Genomic DNA, 15,469 nt, shown 5'->3' on the forward strand with positions numbered 1-15,469 from the left:
ATCTTTAATAACGAGTGCCTTTAGTATGGCATTCAGCCTCATTACTAATCTAATCTGATATGTTTTATAATTAGGACATCACATTTACCATAATAGTATTATGTCAGATGCACAATAGTCGTACATGACACAAATTACAAACAAAATGCATGCTTGTTTATTTTGGTATAATCAAATTCTCATCAAATTAACTTTTAAAACAACCTATGGGCAATTTTTACATTTCAATATTTATATGGTAATATATACTGATTTTTAGCGTTTTGGATGTGCAGACCCTCTTACTATTTTAAAGTACCAATAACAATTAATAAAAAAATAAAAAATAACGTTACGATGTCCAGAAATTTAGAAACAGTGCATTGGGTTTAATTGATTGTTTAATGAGATCTAGCTGCTACTAGTTGTAGATCCTACTACCAAATATTTTCAGGTTGATAAATGCATATCCGCGATGATTGTTTGTCTACGTTAATAGTCCAGCGGTTGAACTTTTGCCTCTCGTGTCAGGGGTTCTAGGATCTAATCCGCAATCATAAAAGTTTTTTTTTTTTTTTTTACTAACCAAACAGAATAGGCTGATTAGTGGTTGCATATAGAGCACAGACACTTAATTAGTGTGCATTTTTGTTGTTATTCCACCGGAAGCTCAGCACAGACGCACAACAGGTTTATATTGTGTTCGTTACCATGACTACCATCTGCACGTCCCTGCACGTGCTTCTTGTGTAGCCAGGTCGTAGCAAATGAAAAGAAATCATACAGCACAATCTATAACTTAATACTGAGCAACAGTGCATCATTTGTATTGTTTTAAATGGCAGATTCGTTTGTGTGAAGGACCCAAGTAGAGGACGCATGTGCAGTTACTTTATAAAAGGCACTTAACTGTGACACCCCATCGATCATACTGCACATTTTCCTTTTTGTTTAAACCAATCATTGAAGTGTGTTAAATTATAATTCATTTTTATTGTTTTTTTTAAATAATTGTTTAATTTTTTTTTTGTTATGTAAAAAATTGTTGAATTAAAAAACAACTGTACTGTAGTTTAAAATTATAATATGACACCACACCTACTGTACCTACTTTGGTCATAACAGCAATCGCTGGAAGCCACTTCTGCTCATCAGATCGCATAGTTTATTGGAATATGAATAGAAATAATGATTTTGTCTAAATAAATGAAACAAACTTCTAAATGTATCAATATTCCTCCAATTATGCACACTTCTGGATTAAAATGCCATTTGGATGCTGTTCAGTGAAGCTGTGTGAAGACACGTTAACAGGTGTGTCTGAATATGAATGCATGTTATTCTTTTCAAAGCATCAAACATTAATTGATCGTTGATATCCTGTACATGTAGTGGTCTTGATTTTATAAATGCTGAGTATATAAAGCTCATTTAAATGTAAGCTTTTAAATGACCCGGCCTCTTACCATCTTAAAGAACCATCTGTGAATATACCTGGATCTTCTCTGAAGTTCACAAGAAAATATTCATAATGTGACAATGAGTAACTTTCAATACCATTCAATAAAGACAAAAACACAGTATGTGCCAATTAACCAAATGTTTATTTAAAAGATTTTTTTAAACGCCTGTTGTGTCAAATTCCACCCAGCAAATGGATTAGACCCTAGTGTTGTACTAGTTATTACTTTGTATTAAAATTATCTTTACAGCATTACCCCTAAGATTATAAAAAGCATTTTTTTAAATTATGTACTAGTTTAGCCTGAATGTGAATGTTAGCTATACTGTTCCCATGTCTTAGTGCTTTAATAGGTTATTTGCGTGTTAGGTCAAAAGTTTATTACCTGCCTGGTTCAGATTACACGATTTTAGCACGATTTTGGCACAATCCGTTTGACGTAGGGTGTCGTGGGGATTCGTAAACGACAATGGGTGTCGGGACGCAAGATTCGATCGTTTCATCTCATATAGCGTGTCATAGTGGGCGACAACCTCTGCGATGCTTCAGGACATCATGACAGAAAGACTAGCATGTTTAATTTTTGAACGGTCCTCCACGACGGGTTGAGTATGTGAGCGAGAGTGAGAGTGCGAACAACAGTGAGTGTGTGTGTGCGCCAGTGAGCGAGTGTGTGTGTAGTGAGCAGGTGTGTGTGCGCGAGTGTGTGAGCGAGGGACAGTGAGTGTGTGTGTGTGCTTGAGTGAGCGAGTGTGTGTGTGTGAGAGAGTGAGTGAGTGAGAGAGCGCAAGTGAGTGAGCGAGGGACAGTGAGTGTGAGTGTGTGTGTGAGTGTGTGCGAGTGAGCGTGTGTGAGTGAATGTTTGCGAGTGAATGTGTGCGTGTGACGACATGCGATGACTGGTCGGAAAGCAACGTGTAGTCTGACATGTTTCTTGTTAGGAGTCAAAATCGTGTAATCTGACACCGTGACATTTTAACAGACACAAAAATCTTGTAATCTGAACCAGGCATTATTCATTGTGTCAGGCTGTCTGTTGCGATGTGTTCATTGCGCGAGTTCATATCATGATGACGATGAAAATTCGATGTATCGTTCAGCCCTAGTTGTGAATACATTTTGTAAAAATGCTCTTTAGTTGAATGAGTGGGTAGCTCTGAAAAGAGCCGTTGTTGCCTTTAAAAGGACATTTGGCTTCAACTTTGGAGTTCCACCCGCAGACCTTCTCTGAGGTTGCTCAGGAGAAGCTGGTTTCCCTCTGTGCTCAGGTGAACTCCGTCTCTGCACAGATGGGAGAGGGCGATGTTTCTATGCTGAATGGCGCGCATCTGTCTCCGTGGATATCCTGAGGGCAGAGGAGGTAAAACATATATGATAATGTTAGTGAATTTATTTGAATTGTTCTGATTCTCCAAGACTTATTAAGCAGCATAGTTGATGGGTCAAATGTAAGCCTGGCAAAATACCATTTTTGCTCTGTCACTTCTGAGAACCATCATGCACGTTAAAATCAAAGCTTTTCACATCAAATCATACACCTTTGAACAAAACCCATGGTTTTTCCTGCATTTAACTTTTTTAGCATTTATTAATCTTTGTCAGTGATTTTTAACATTTACTAATACTGGTACATTGTTAAAATTAAAAGTTTTAAGTGCTAACATTAGTAAATACAGTGAACTAACATGAATAAACATTGAACAGCAGTTTTTAAAATAAATAACATTGTCAAAAATAAATAAATAAAATTAAGTTCATACTGGAGTGATTAACATCATAAAGCGCAAAGCAAGTTGTTGTTAGCTACCTGTTAATTTTATTCAATTGTTAGCTATATGGTAGAAAATTAAGACTATTAGTTTAAATAAACCTTTTGATGCTACTTTTTTTAGTTTAACTTTTTAATATCAATATAACAAAATTATAATTTTATCTTACAAAACTATGAAATCCACTGGTAAAATCTGCTCTTTTTTTAAATAAGAGGGCAAGATAGGACAGCAGTGTCTGTTGGCCACCAACGAAGACCATTTTTGACCTGGGAAAAACAATGAAACCGTTGTATAATAAAATGCACTGAAACACTAGACCTTATCAGTAGTATTGACAAACTTTACCTCAGTCTGCTTCTTCCTCTGCTTCTTCATTCTTCAGCGTTGTCCTCAATGCCATAGATATTTGGACCTGTTCTCCGGGCATGAAACTAATAAATTAACAATGGGATCACTAATACACCCGGAACTAATAAACAAAAAAAAGAAAGAAATATAGAAATAAAACTTACGGAAAGAAATTGGCACGTAATCTGGTATCCAGCTCGTCATCGTCATTGATGTAGCACACGTGATCTTCTCAGACAATCTGACTTCATTTGGCTGGTTCCTGAAAAACATTAAAATCAAAATTAGATTCAAATATAACATTTCGATTCAAATGCGGTTATGAAAAGCAGTAGTACACCGACTGAAGCAAAATCTTTTAACACTTAGCTTTAGAAGGTATATTGCACACTCGTATCCAGACAGGACTGCTATGGTCTCCCAATTCTTCCTGCAACTTTATAGAAGTGCACATATCAATCATAAAATAGCAGGGGACTGCATATCCCGCACAGATTGTCACAAATTGTGTAGATTGAAATCAATTCAAGTAAAATGTATGTTATAAGGTCAAAATCAAACATTACAATGGTGTCTTGCTACTTCTCTCTTTCCCTTGTCTTTTATAACTTACTGCCACTGTTGCTCAATGACTGTCTGTGTCCTCCCTGGAGCTGTCACACTACTCCTCCATACTTCCTGCTGCTGCTGTGGTTGCTCCTTCCTCGTAGCTCAGTGGCATAAACCATAAACATGACCTAACCACAATCTCCTAACCACAATCTAACCGCAACATGACCATACGCGCCAACCCGTTTGATTAAGGCTGTCGAAGCCCTGCTGATGTCATGTATCCAGGTCCATTGGCAACGGTTCCGTATGGCCTACCTAACAACCCGACCATACGCGCCCAACCGTTCAACTAAGGCTGTCGAAGCCCCACTGTCTCATTTAAAGCAAGGTTCAGTGGCAAACGGTTCCGTATGGCATACTAACCTACCGCAACACACAACAATACTGGTCCATCACAAAAACTAATTTACGCAAAATACAGTACACGGGATTGTGATAACTATGATAACTATGCAAGACACCTGACTGAAGGCACAAATCCGGATGAGAGATGTAAATATGATCCAATAGAGTGTTCTTTTTGGTTGTTGCTGTGGTGATCAGTTGCGTGTATCCTTTAGATTTAAACAATTCCAGAACAGTTTTTTTCCCTGCGCAGAGTAGATCCTCATTAAAATTGCCACAGATTATTACAGGATGTTCGTCCACGATGTCCAAATAATCCAGCAGACTCTTCAGGTTTTCCAGGAATCCTTCGAATCCGTAGTGTGGTGGCCTGTAGACAGCAGCGATTGTTGCTTTGATCGGGCTATCTACTTTGATGACGACGTACTCCAGATCGGTCACATTTTGTACAAACTGCCTAGGCTGAGCTGAAATATGCTCTTTGCAATATATTGCAACTCCACCGCCAGCTTTCTGCGCAATTTCTTGGTGTGTCGAGTAGGAGACATGTCTGTTACGCAGAAACATGTTGTATCCTTCCAATTGGACGTGAGGTGTAGTGAATGATCCGGTCAGGTGAGTTTCCGTCATGCAAAGAATATCCGATAGAAGCAGTTCATGATGGCATCTGATATCTTCAATGTGGGATGACAGTCCTTCTGTGTTGTGATGAATGATTTTAAGCGTTTGATCCATGTTGGTTTCCCTCACCTGCTGCAAAAGTGGCATGATTCCTTCGAATGTTGCTCTGGTCATGTTATCCAACGAGGCTGTTACTGCAGGATCAGCATATATCTTCTTCTCATTGAAGTCTGTGATGTGCAATCCACGAAGTGAGGTCGTTCTGCTGAGGGCAACGTAGGCCATTCCCGGCTCGAAAATCTTCTTCAGTGACACCACGGCATTCTCCATGGTCATGCCTTGGACTTTGTGAGCTGTGCAGGCATAGGCTAACTTGATGGGGAATTGTCGACGAACTGCTCCTTTGCTAAGAGTTTCTTCGGATCTCTCGATGTAAACCAAGTCGTCTTCTTCACCTTGCACCCTTTTGCGGTGTTTCTTGCCTGCGTTTGGATTGTCGAGCTGAAGTCCTAACATTTGCACGGTGTCGATTCCATCTTTTGTCTTATTGACAATGTTTGCAATCTTTCCAAAACACCCGTTGACTATTCCATCTTCAACGTCCAAATTCCTAGTCACCATTATGCGTACTCCCAATGCAATTTCTATGGTGTCAGGCAAGTTGTCCTTTTTTCCGGTGATGGGCTTCTTTTGTCTCTTCATCCCTCCTGTTCTGGGGTCTTTCCTGTAGTCCTCGGCATCGATGGTAACGATGTCAGTGTGAAGAGCATGGATTGTTTTGGTATTGTGTCCGTGAACTTCCTTGTTGGTGGCAAATATGTGAAGTGCATCACACGGGCAGTCTTTGGGGTCCTTCACAGCCTGGAGTAGCAAAGCTCTATCTACTTCGCCAAGATCATCGGTCTTCTGCTTCACCCGTAGGCGGTTTAAAAGTTGGGCAAAAGCCAGGTCTTCTTTCTGACGCATGATCTCGGTGAGGGTAATCATTTGGAAATGGTCTTTCCAGAAGTCCAAAACATCCTCTTCATACACACAGAGTGGTTTGGCTTTACCCAGAGGTGGCAGTTGGTAAAAGTCGCCCACGGCGAGGACAGAGATTCCTCCGAAAGGTTTCTTGCTGCCTTTGATTTGCTGACATCTCCAGTTTATGTAGGCAAAAAGATCCTTCGAAATCATGGACACTTCATCGATGATAAGAATCTCCACGTCGCGTAGTCTTGCTCGTAGTTCATCTAGGGCATTTCCAAGTCCTTGATACGGTGGCTTCAGATTCCGTGGAAGTTTTAAGATGGAATGCAGAGTTTTACCGGATATGTTGAACGCTGCCGTTCCAGTAAACGCACTCAAGAGCACCGTAGGCACGGACAGATCTCCTTCCTCCCGTAGCCGAGGCAGTTGTCGCAGAATTTTGGTCGCTTCCGTGTATATGCACTTGATGACGTGTGATTTGCCACAACCAGCACCACCTGACATGAAGTAGAAAAACTGTTCTGGATTATGACCCCACACACGCTTCTGACACCACTGGCAGACCGTGTAGAATATGGCTGCCTGCGTCTCGTTTAGACTCCTGAACATCTTCCTAACAAATTCAATGCTCATCTGCGGTGCCTCTATTTGTGGCACGACTCCATCTCCATGTTCAAGAATCTGAAATTCTGGGACATTGTCTTGTACATCCTCATCATCTGGATTGATGTCTTGTCGTTCTGCAACGCACTCTAAACGATCCACTTCAATTTCAGGTGCAAAAGCGGTCCACGCGTTCTCGGATGGCCCTTGCTGTTGCAGCTGATCGAACGCCTTATCCACCTCGTCGCTGTGTTTTTCAAACTTTTCCTTGTTTACTTGCACTACGGCGCAGACAGGGAAAAGCAAACCAGGGTGGGTAGGTAGTTCCACCTTTGCACTCTTGTAAAATGTCTCGTATGTCGGAAATCTAGGCGGTTTTAGCTGTTCGTTGCTCCGATGTGGCATATAAAGCTTAAGTAATCTACTGTAAAACTTTTCGGGTTGTTTTTCCTCCGAAAAACGTGCATACCTAATAACTGCAGCCTTCCCAGACGTTCTCTTCTGAAAAAAACCCATGCCGTTGAGCAGCTGGTGAACGTTCTTGCCTTTAGTTTGTTGACCGTACACGATGCGGCACTCCGAAGCAAAATCTGCCAGACACATCTTTTCAAAGTCACGCGTTTGAGGCCTTGCTCTGTATTTCTCTATAATCCCTGACATCCACACATCCTCCGAATCGGGATTTTTATTTTGTAGGACGCTTAGGGGAAGACTCATCTTTAGCGCGTCATCATCCGTCGGTAGAAACACAACACTTCGTGAACACTTCTTCAACGGTAAGCTGCATGTTCGTGCCACAGACTCCTGAGCGCTAACTTGCCTGTGTTTGGAGTAGGCTTGCATTATCTGCTTCATTTCATCTTCCTCGCTAACGTTCGTCTCACGCACACTCTTGATTACGTTCTTAAGTAAATCGCCCATTTCATGCTCCGGTTTGGAAATATACGAAAGCATATACATAACGCAGCTAAAAGCGTCAAGAACGAACTGAATGTCCATATTAGCGTTCCATGCCCTCAACAAATCGGGATTGTATCCATTCACCCAAGACTCCTTTGGATCACGCTTCAGCAGAATCACGTTGGCATTGGACAATGCTTCGACGTTCTCATTGTAGTCATCGATGGTCAACTTACTCTTTGTCAGTAGGTCTGACAAGCTGTCAAAAGAGGCTTGGGGGTCATTCAACTGATCCCACACCGGCTTGAGTTTTGTCCTGGCTTCGCTCATTGCCTTTTGAGCAGCCTCCCGTCTCAACTTCCTTCTGTCTGCTTGCTTTTGCTCTTTCTCATGCTCTTCGTCAGGTCGCTGTGGTTGTTTAGATGCAAACATGCAGCTTCCAGATGGAGAAGTGTCCGTGTCATCCTCTTCTTCAGGACGCTGTGGTCGCGGACGAGTGATCGTGGTGCTAGACACCGGTAGTTTGGGGAACCCAAATCGACACAATAGATTTCCCTTCTTACAGGACTTTGAGTGGTTCCTGCTGTGAAGCTGGACCTCTGTGACGATCTTGTGAAGCTCAGGATCAGCCGAGGGATCGGGCAACTGGCAGGTTATGTTGCGGTCAATAAAGTCACAAACATCCTTATCAGAGTCCTTTTCAAACTCGGGTGCGTCCTTTATCCAAACAAGAAGATGGATATGTGGGCTTCCTCTAGCTTGAAACTCCACTCGGTAAAAGTAGTCCTCAACTTTACCAATGGGTTGGGCAGGCGACAAAAGCAGATGAGTCATTAGCGCATCCACCCGCTTCTCAAACAAACGCATGACAGTGACCGGATTGCTTCGGAGAATTTCACACTTTGTCGTCCAGTCAAGCTCGGAAAAGTCGACGTGTTCACCTTGCTGGGCCTTGATTGCTGTAATTACTTCAGGCCATCTCATTTCGGCTGCACTGAATGTGCAAAAAAACGTAGGGGTTCCTAACTGTCTTATCATAGCCTGTAGATCCCTCAAAGTTTTCTCCCAATACGATGGAGAGCCTCTCAGTGGTTGCATGAACCGTGTGGCGTCTTTGTTGTGTACCAATCTTTCAATCTCCCGGTTGTCTTGAAGCAGTCTGTTAGAAATTCTTCGGCCGTCTCTTGTGAGAGGTTTGCCTTTTCGCAACTGAATAGACATGCTGTTTCTAGCCAGTTGCGTTTCTGTTACAAACTGAGCAAAGAAAAGATAACTCTGATCTTTTGCAAAACGCGTGTCAACGCTGAACAATCTCGCGTTGAAATACATACTGGGAGATATTGAAATTTGTCTTTCCTCGTCAATGGAATTCTGTCCAGTGGGGAATTGAACAGGGAACGCCATGGCTTCCAGCTTTGGGATTTTGAAAAATCCAACAGGCTTTTGTCCTTGTGCAGGTGCGATACTAAATATTCCCTCACCGTACGACAAGATCTCATGTCCGATGTCGGGCGGCTGCATGCACGTGTCTAATGTGAGCCCGGGTCGAAGCTCATCCTTTTCCTCGACGCTAACGTGTTGCTCATCCTGCTCAGCAACATCGACTTCTTGTTGCATCTCAGAGACTTCAGCTTCCTCGTCTAGGTGACTTTCAGAGACATCAGCTTCCTCATCTAGGGGACTTTCAAATATAGCAGTTTCTCTTATGGAGATATCCCTGTATTCTGAATGCATTGCTTTCAGCTTCGATAAAGCTGCAAGCACGTTATGCATATTCACCGTGTGGAACTGCTGGTATCCTTTGAACTTAACGTGTCTCTTCAGCTTCACCTGCAGCAGCTGGGCCTCACTTCTTGGTCTTGGCAGAGAGTTGACAGTCTTCTCCATCTCGGAGGGCACACACACGACGGCACCACGTACTGCTCTCTGCTGTCCTTTGGGTAATGCAATTATTTTTGCAAATGGTAAAATTTTTGCAATGAGTTGACGTTCAAGGACATTTAATTCATCCAATTCCGCAGGGATTGGTGGCAACTCCAGTTTGTTGGCTGCTGCAATTGAAGACATCTGTCCTCTCTTGAGGTGGCTGTCACAAGTGTGGCAAATCCATTCCTGTCTTCTCTCTTCTGGAACTACGCAGGAACCTGAGCAGGCATTATCACAAGCGTGAACATACTTCCCAGTTAGGCAAGACGCTGCAACATGAACGTTTTTGTAATAACTTGTTCTATTACAGACCTTGACTTGATTAGGAAACAGGCCTCTGTGACAGACTGTGCAGACATGTGTAGGGCCATGCTGAATCTTACACCGGAATGCATGTATGGCACTTTCCATCGCTTTGTTAACACAAGGCTGGGGTGTTTCCTGGCTGGGACGGATGTATGGTTTATATTTCCTTTTAATCCTGAGTGCGCATTGCAACCGATGAAGAACGTGATATGTAGCATCACCGGCACATTTCTGGGTCTTGTGCAGGGTACATCGCAGGATGTGATGTGCTCTGAACTCTGGGTCACCTGCATATCTCTTAACCATGTAGGCTTTCATTTTCCTCTGGAAGAGAGTATCTGTGCTGTACCTCTTCTTAATGTACTCTTTCTTCTTCTTCTGGAAGAGAGCATCTGTGCTGTACCGCTTATTCGTGTACTCTTTCTTCTTCTTCTGGAAGAGAGCATCTGTGCTGTACCGCTTATTCGTGTACTCTTTCTTCTTCTTCTGGAAGAGAGCATCTGTGCTGTACCGCTTATTTGTGTACTCTTTCTTCTTCTTCTGGAAGAGAGCATCTGTGCTGTACTGCTTATTAATGTACTCTTTCTTCTTCTTCTGGAAGAGAGCATCTGAGCTATATCTGTTCTTACTGTATTCTTTCATCTTCTTCTGGAAGACAGAAGAAGTGCTGTACCTTTTCACTATGAACCTTTTCATTTTGTTTCGGAAGAGAGCATCCTGATTATACTTTACCAAAATTGCTTCTTTTTTCTTTGATTGGAATTGCAAAGAAGTAACATACCTATGTCTCTCATAATTCCTTTTTTTATGTTTCCTGGTGGCATAAGATGCAGCCGTGTTCTTAGGATCTCCGCCTTGTTTTGAAATTTTAAATGTTTTACGCATTTCTTTTCTTCTCCTGTGCTTATTTGTTTTATGTACCACATCTTGGTTTTCAGCTCCTGAGCCAACAAGATTTACTTTGGCTCCAACATTTGATATTGGTTCTGGTAGAGCTGAAATCACTTGTGATACCGGTTCACAAACAGATGTTGAAGGCAGTTGGACAGACTGCTGCTCCGTTTCAAATGATACAGGCATGAATTCATAGCTTGTCTCATCACCACGATCCCGGAAGATCTTGAGAACTCTGTCTGCCATGTCACTCAGGTGGGTGAAAGTCAACATGACAGCAGTTCCATGGCCAGTAGGATGGGGCAAGCCTGCAGCAGTCCTCGAGTGAGAATCAAAGTATCCGTACCTTCCAGATCTGTCTCTGAACACAGCAATACACTCAGGAGCAACAAGGAGCAGAGCATGCCTGACATCTGCGGAGAGACACTGTAGCCTTTCAGTGAGAGGAATCCACCACTCTTCAGTGCCAGGGGTCCCTGTGGCTCTGAGGTATCCAAACATCACTCCTGACTTCAGCACATTATGTGTCCGGTGAAATGACTCAACGCTCAACGGTACTTCCTCCATTGTCAGTTGGTTGCGATTATACCTCCCTTCATCAATAAGCTGCATTTTAACATTGACATATAACGCATCTCCCTCCTCTAAAACTCTATCAAGGTCAGGCATCTTGAACGTAATCCCTTCACTCTGATTAGCTAAAAATGTCAACGCTACACACGTGCACTGATGATTTCTAGAGAAACTCTCATACCTATCATCACCTTGACAATGAGATGCCTGCACAGACAAAACCCTGGGTGCAATATCACCACCTTCTGCATACGTTCTACCCGAAAACTGAGCTACAGCTGCACTGGTGCTTGCCTGTTCAACCTGTAAATAATCATTCATGGAATTAGGCTGTTGGTAAAAATTAGTGCTATAGAATCTGTGTTAAATTTTAAATAGCACTTCATAGTGTTTGGGACAAAGACATTTTTGCTAAACAGTATTAAAGATAAACTAAAAAACTAAAGAAAAGGCATTTAAAATTAAAGATTAATTAATTTATTTGATTAATTAGTGAATCAATTTAACAATTTACATTGTAATAAATGTGCTATACGGATTCGCATGTGTGTGAGACAGAACCGCTTGTATGGAAGTAAAATAATGACAAATGTTTTTTTTTTTTTTTTTTTAAAGCTTGTTGAATTGCACTACTTGAAAAAAAATTACATAATTAATTACAAATAATCTTGTTCATGATAGAGAAAGCTGCTTACATGTACAAAACTAACTGTGAAGACTTAAATGTAAACACGGCTTATGTGTCTTTATAAGCTTTTCCATATACTGTTCATTCTATTGATCTATCATATTTTATCTTTCATTTAATACTAAAGCACATATTAAGTCAGCAGTGAGTAATTTATTTGTCCTTTGTTTGATTAACATTCAACAGAAGTATGCTCTCTCTCTCTCTCTCTGGTCAGTTAACGTTAATAATAAGCTACATGCCTCGTTTTACTTTCTTTGCCATTGACATACAACTGAACTACAAACTTTCCACTGACGTCTGTGAAAAAGGGATGTGCTCGACCAGCTCGCACGCGTCTGTGCCGCTGTGTGCTCAATCCACTGCATGTTTTTCTCAAATTAGCTCACGTACCACAGCTATGTGTACATTTCATATTTTGTTTAATATTCCACTAATAAGATACATTTACTTCATAAACAGCCTTCTTTTTTATTTAAAGTCATTATGATTAGAATTGCAGGGCTCCAGGCTGCGACCAAAATAGTCATCATATACGACCATTTTTTGAGAATTTGCAAGTTAAAATTTGATGTGGTCGCATTTGTGAAATCGTGACAGCCCTAGTCCCAAACATTAAGGTGCCCTGAAATGAGCATGTTGCAAGACACAGATATCAATAATACCTGGTTAATCCTGGAGGGTCTGGTCTGGTCATCCTCCAGGTCCAACTTTCTCCAACGAATTTTTTGAGCCTGAGATCTCTTTCCTTTCCGTGGCATCCTTTAAAATATGAAGAGATAAAAAGAAATGACAAAAAACGATTCTTGACAAATTTATCTGTTTAACTCACTAATTTGAGTGAATTAACTAACTTCTAAAAGTAGAGATTTTACTTTCAAGTCTCAAATCATAAAAAATAGCCATGGATTTCTTTCTTAATACTCAAAACTAATACATATTTAAATTCACTTATTTGTTAGTCAAATTCATTTTAATTGACCCTTCGCTAAGCCCCGCCCTCCTTAGTTACTGTTGCTACGCCTGTCAAGCTTTTGCGCCTGGCACGTCTATTACAGTATGTATGCACCGGTTTCAGACATTCCCAAGGAGATAATTATTCATTTTTGGCGAACAGGTGAAAATCTGCTCACACATCGTGGGTCACATAAGTGACTATAGTCCAGGCGTTTTAGGAAAAAAGGGTGAACAAATTGCAACAGAATCAAACTCAACTGATTTTGTATCCTCAATATGTCCTGAGTAAGGAAAAAAAAGCCCCGAAGAATCCCATTAGGGGAAAGTTCCGAAAAAGACCCAAATATATCCTATTCATACGCCTATTCATTATTTTTCTCACATGAATAGGGTAAAAAAATTAACCTTTAGATATCAACATGAAAATTACTGAGTTGATTACTTATATCAAGACAAACAAAAAATGTATTACAAGTTTTTAAAAATTGTTTGTTAACATGGACAAACGGTGCATAATCTAATTATAGATGTGCTAATTTGCATAAATACCACAACAGGTCTAAACATTGGGTATAGCCAGGTGAAAATGTCTTGTTGAATCTTGTTGACAAATAACAGTAAAATACTTTATGTTAAGGTCTGAATGGAACCCATTTAGACTACCCATGAGCATTAATACATAGAGGCAGGAAGAAGTCCTTTAAACCAGCCTTTATTAATTTTTAAGAGATTGGGTTTGGGGATGGGTCCGTGGGACTGTTTCTGGGGGACGAATCTGAGGCAAGAACAGGAGAGAATGGTAAGGAGAATGCAGAAGACAAAAGGCAGGCAAAATAAAAAGTAAATCCCCAGAAACAGTCCCACAGACCCAGCCCCAAACCCAATCTCTGCAATAATAATTAATAAAGGCTGGTTTCTAAAGTACTTCTTCCTGCCTCTATGTATTAATGCTCATGGGTAGTCTAAATGGGTTCCATTCAGACCTTAACATAAAGTATTTTAGTGTTATTTGTCAACAAGATTCAACAAGACATTTTCACCTGGCTATACCCAATGTTTAGACCTGTTGTGGTATTTATGCAAATTAGCACATCTGTAATTAGATTATGCACCGTTTGTCCATGTTAACAAACAATTTTAAAAAACTTGTAATACATTTTTTGTTTGTCTTGATATAAGTAATCAACTCAGTAATTTTCATGGTGATATCTAAAGGTTCATTTTTTTACCCTATTCACGTGAGAAAAATAATGAATAGGCGTATGAATAGGATATATTTGGGTCTTTTTCGGAACTTTCCCCTAATGGGATTCTTCGGGGCTTTTTTTTCCTTACTCAGGACATATTGAGGATACAAAATCAGTTGAGTTTGATTCTGTTGCAATTTGTTCACGGTTGACCCCCATTTTGGCTTAAAACGCCTGGACTACTACTGTTACGAACTGATTAAGTTTGGATACCAACTTTTTTTTCTTGGAGATCTCCAGCAAGCCCCCTGATGTTCCCACCTTTTACTAACTACCTTATACTTTTACTAGAACTAACACCGGGAGAGTCACGATCGGATTGGGGTACTAGTTAGGCCGTCGATTAACAAAATGCTGAAATAAGTTATGTTAAAGTGAGCCTCCGTCTTGCCTTTAATCACACTGCTTGATCCACGAGCTGGACAATAAATTTATTCTAGAGCTGCTATAAAGCCAAAACACTTTACTTTAAATTTCCTATTATCAATGTAAAGCTGCTTTGGAACAATCTACATTGTTAAAAGCGCTACATAAATGAAGATGACGCCCGGCATTTCTCCCCTTGGGTTTTAGGTTTCGGGAAGGGAACAAAATCCACCACCCCGTCCAAACTTTTAGGAAACTAGGTATCGGATTTGCACAATCCATATGCACAACGCTTCGGCATGTTTCCCTCGCTCGAAAGCTTGCCAGACCTCCCGCGCCTAGTTACGGTTGCTAAGCCACGATTGGCCTGTGGCGGTTTCGGGCGTGGCTTAGCGAAGGGTCAATTGGACATTCTCACTTAGGTAGGCACATACTTTGAACGTTCTCCAGATGTAACAGCTGTTGAGCCTAAAAAGATAAAACCTGTAGTACTCTCAGGAAGAAAACAAACAGTTAAACAAGAACAATGAAAGGGACACTGTGTAAACTTGTAAATTGCAATAAAGGTTTTTTTGGGGGGGGGGGTCTTTGGGTTGAGGGGGGTGAAGGTAGAGGGGATAGGTCGTGTGGTGGGGTGGGGGTGAAGGTGGAGGGGGTAGGTGGTGGGTGGGTGGTGAAGGTAGAGGACGTGGGGGTAAGAAATGAAATAAACTGCTCTCTGTAGAAAACGGCAAAACCCAAGGAACCTGAAAAAGATATAAAAACAGACATATTAAGGCACAGGGACTACAATTATGGCGATGGGATGAAAATACCATAATACAGCTTAAGAAACAATATTAATACTAACCAGAGAGAAAAGTGCAGCAGAAAATGCAGGTTGTGCTCTGATCAGTCAGTC

The 15,469-nt window shown here is 41.1% G+C and overlaps 1 long non-coding RNA gene across 1 annotated transcript; it reads right to left on the reverse strand.

Moving 5' to 3' along the window:
* Window positions 1-1,564: 1,564 nt before the first annotated feature.
* On the reverse strand, window positions 1,565-15,113 carry LOC311087930. Its single transcript, XR_014607387.1, has 5 exons — window positions 15,003-15,113; window positions 12,664-12,760; window positions 3,726-3,997; window positions 3,559-3,644; window positions 1,565-2,786 (listed from the first exon to the last, which is right to left on the reverse strand). It is a non-coding gene; the product is annotated as an uncharacterized lncRNA (long non-coding RNA).
* Between the last annotated feature and the right edge of the window lie 356 nt (window positions 15,114-15,469).

This window comes from Abramis brama (genome assembly GCF_963993115.1).
Source record: "Abramis brama genome assembly, chromosome: 8".
Classification (NCBI taxonomy): domain Eukaryota; kingdom Metazoa; phylum Chordata; class Actinopteri; order Cypriniformes; family Leuciscidae; genus Abramis; species Abramis brama.